We start from the raw sequence: 4,211 nt of genomic DNA, 5'->3' as shown, positions 1-4,211 counted from the left end.
GCTCTTCCCCGCTACACTATACTACCTCTTGGCATGGAGGCCACCTCAGGGCCTTTGAGGTGCCATGTTACCGTAACCCTCTCCATCCTTTCTTCTCCATGTCACCCTGTTGTCCCAGGAGGACTTGCTCTTCCCAATAACCACAACTGGAGGCTCTGGAGTCAGTCCTCCATTCAAGTTACAGCTCTGTAACTCACCAGCTGCGTGACCTCTGTTTCTCTCTGTGCCTCAGTTTCCTGATCTGTAAAGTGGGGATAGTAATGGTAATGACCTCATAAGGTGGTTGTGAGCATTTAGGTCAAAAAGGGTAGGTTCCCCCATCACCGCCACCACCTCCTCTTCTCCAGGCCAGCCCCAGCATCCTGCCAGGGAAACGGTGCTTCACGCCCTTGCACTTATCAGTCTCACCCTCCGCGTCTGTCTCTTCCTGTCCCAAATGAAAGTCAGCTTTCAGTTACAGATTCCCTAGGCTTTTCAACACTTGGTGATTACAATTCCTCCCAGGAGATCAGAGAAACCCATTTCCCTAGCATTCTGAGCAGGAATTCTATTGTCATCTGGTAGCTCAAATATGGCCAAGGTGGCCCAGCCCATCTCCTTTCCTCCCCACCCTTACTACAGACAGAGAAAAGACAGCTGAAACGTACTCCAGCAGCATCCCATGGCCAGAGTCTCCCAGGGAGAAATTCAAAGCAAAATCACCCATTTCAAATACTTATTTGGAATCTGAGAAGGCCTTGCTACACCAGTGACTGCAGAAGTGACCCTCTTCTTCTTACCTTCTTTACAGGGAATATGAATTATCCACTATCTTTCCCCACCTTCCTAAATGTCTTTGTCCTGCAATTCCAGTCTCCTCTAGCTGTCTAGTGTCTTGTATCTTAGCACAGTGGGGTAGAGCTCCGGGCTACCTGTGAGCAGACAGTAAGAATTGGGAAAGGAAGGCCCCTTTGCTTAGCTCTTCATCCACAGGCTGAGCCCTAACCTTGGCCACCGACGGTCCTTAATCATACTCACAGGCTAAGTATACAGACGCAGAATGCGGTAACTCGAACCTAAAGAGGTAAAGGAACTTGGCCAATATCACACACAACCAGTTCTCCATCCCAGCCATATACTGACCATGAATTTCAGACCATGTTTTTAGCCATAAAGTATAAGATTACAAGTATATGGATGTATCAGTTCAAAGGGATCCCTATTACTAAGGCTCCAACTCAAGGACAGGTGAGTGGCCAGCACATCTTTGTCTCTGAAGGGGAACCCACTCTTCCAGTCTTCCCACAGTGCTGGGGCTGTTAGAAAGTGTTCTTGCCTAGAGAGAGTGATTTCTACGATGAGAGAAATCAATAAATTGCTACTGAATGCAGTCCAACTTCACTTACACTAATTGGAGGTAGCCCTTCAAATTAGTGAACCATTTGTATTGTAGGTTACTTGTAAAGAAACGAAGCTTTATTGCTTTGAATAATTCACAGTAACTCCAAATAGGCTAACAAATTGTAGCCTAATCGAGGTCTTAGGAGACTTGCCTGAATGAAAAGATTCCCCAGCATCAATCATTTGTACACAAATAGTGCTGCCAAAGGAGTGACAACGTCTGCTGCCTTGAAGTAGGGAAACTCAGTGCATGGAGCCCATTTATTCAGATGACTCTTTCTGCCGAGAGTGGGCAAAGTAAGGTCAGGTAGGGCCCAAGCCATCCCCATCTGGTACTCATGGAGTGTCTTCTAATGAGGTTTTACTGTAAAAGGAAACAAGAGAGTGACCTTAGGAGTAGCAGGTGCAATCCATCCACTGATGGAATAAAAGATGGTTCTGGAATACTGTCACTTCCTTTCATTTTTTTTTCCTGAGAAGACATTAGGGGAAAAAAAGTTACCAACGCAAGTCAAGTAACTCAGTGCTTTGTCAAAACCCGGAACAAACATTAAGGGGAAAAAAATCTGAAGGTCGAGGAAGGGAAATAAACAAGAAGAGTAAGTAAAGCATGAATCATCCATCACCACCTGATGGCTCCTTAAAAATAAAACCATGGAAGGAAGGAGAGTTCATGCCAGTTTGGCATTTTGCTAGAGGACCTGGCACAGACTCTGTGCCCTTTTATTTCACAGAAGGAACTGACCTTTGGCTTCTGACTTGTATTGCCTTTTCCTCAAGGGCCCACAGAGCAAAGAGCGAGACAATGCTCACCCATAACACCAGCACCCACCTCTCTCCTGGACACTGGGAGTGGAGACAGGAGAAACGCATTTTATTTGCATCGAATTCAATTACTTACGCCTTGTTTCCCAAAGACTTTAGATGACTTACAACAATAAAATAATGATAAAATAGAAACAGAGAGTCAGGAGCAGGGGAAATATCAATAGAATTTTTTTAAAGACCAAGTGTAAAAAACCCTCAAGGCCATATGGTGTTCAACTAAGGGAGCTAAAAAGAGCAAAGTTGAGATTCAACCCAGCTCAGTCCAATGGACCATCTCCTGAAAGAGCACAGGATCCCCAGGTGGACCAATCTCTAAGTGCGATCTTGGGCCAGATCTCTAACTTCTCTGAGCCTCAATTTCCTCATCTAAATGATGGGTTTAATAAATATTATCTATTTCATAGAGAATCCAGTGAGATGAAGTCTGTAAACCACTGAGCCCCACTATGTGGCAGAGAACACATGCTCAATAAATGCTAGCTATGAAAACCAATACGAAGACTGCCTAACATTAGGCAATACAAAGCATTTGCCCACAACGGCTCTCATCCGATTCTCACACCAGCCAGGACTTGGACCCAGGAATCACAGAGAAGGGAGAGCAGAAAATGGGCGGGGGTGCTTTAGGGAAAGCTTCCTGCGGGCAGTGGTACCTCTGAAGGACGAGTGGGATTCTCAGAGATGGAAGTGCAGTACGGCTGAGGAATGAGATGGCAGTGCATAGGGACGGTAAGAAGACCCTCCCTACTCACAGAGGAACAGGTAGAAAATAAGGGGTGGGGGATAGGGCAGGATGGGCTCATGGAATTGCTTGACTCTGGCCAGATGGTGAAGGAATTTGGATCCCATTTGACAGGAAATGGGGAGTCACTGAAAGATTTTGAGCAGGTTGAGCAGGGGAAGGATGTGACATGTTGAAAGGGATGTTTTCCAAGGTGGAGTCTGTCTGCTGCTGTCTGCTCTGTGCAGTCTGGGGTGGAGGGTTGGGAGGAAGCAGAGATGGTAGACCAGATAGATGCAGTGACCCAAGGAAGAGACAGATGGTGAGAGCTCAAGCTGAGGCAGTGAGGGTGGAGAAGACGGGCGATGCCCAAATCCAGTGAGGGGCACGTGCTGCCCATCTAGACTCAAAATTCTATGAGGGCGGGGACCGTGCTCACCTTACTCATCACTGTACCCCCAGGATCTAGCATAGTTTTTGGCACATAGTAGGTGCTCAGCAAGTATTGAATGAATGAATGAATGAATGCATGCATTCATGCATGCCTCCACGCAAATACTGAATAAGCATAAGAATGTTTGCTTGGCCAACAATTAGCAATACTACAAGGAAAACAAAATAGATGATCATCCAAAAAATTCCATTGCTTTAACTAGCTTTCACTCTCCCTGGACCTACACTGACAGTCTGATGTAGGAAGGTATCCCAGGAGAGAGCCAGAGCAGGCTGAGAAAGAAGCCACTTAAAGCAGAACACATATTGGCGTTAATGCTCCGTAGGAAGCATACCAAATAACACATTCCCCAGACAGTTCGCACAGTATAGGAACACCACAGAGCAGGTAAATTATAGATGAGAGGAGACTTTTTTTTAATGGGGGTGTTTACCTTACAAAAGAATTAACTGAAAATCCACTTAAAGAAGCAAACTGCCTTGTTATTATACTTAAGACCAGGATTTGACTTACTAAAATTGGATTTCCATCCAAGACGATGTCGAATAATGGTAAAAACCCTGATTTGGGAGTCTGGAGACCTAACCCTTGGTCTAGGCAAGTAGTAGAATGAGGTGGTTAATAGCACAAGCCCTAGAATCAGGCTGCCTGGGTTTACGTCCTGGCTGTACCTTGGGCAAATGGCTTAGCCTTTCTGAGCTTCAGTTTCTTGATCTGTAAAATGTGATAATAAAACATCTGATTCTGCCTCATAAGGTTACCGTGAGGGTGAAGTGAGGTAACGTGTGTAGTGTGTTCAGCAGTACCTCCAGAGTCTCAGTGAGTGTT

Source organism: Lipotes vexillifer, unplaced genomic scaffold (assembly GCF_000442215.2).
Source record: "Lipotes vexillifer unplaced genomic scaffold, Lipotes_vexillifer_v1.1 scaffold215, whole genome shotgun sequence".
NCBI lineage: Eukaryota > Metazoa > Chordata > Mammalia > Artiodactyla > Lipotidae > Lipotes > Lipotes vexillifer.
Note: the sequence above shows the minus strand (reverse complement) of the source record.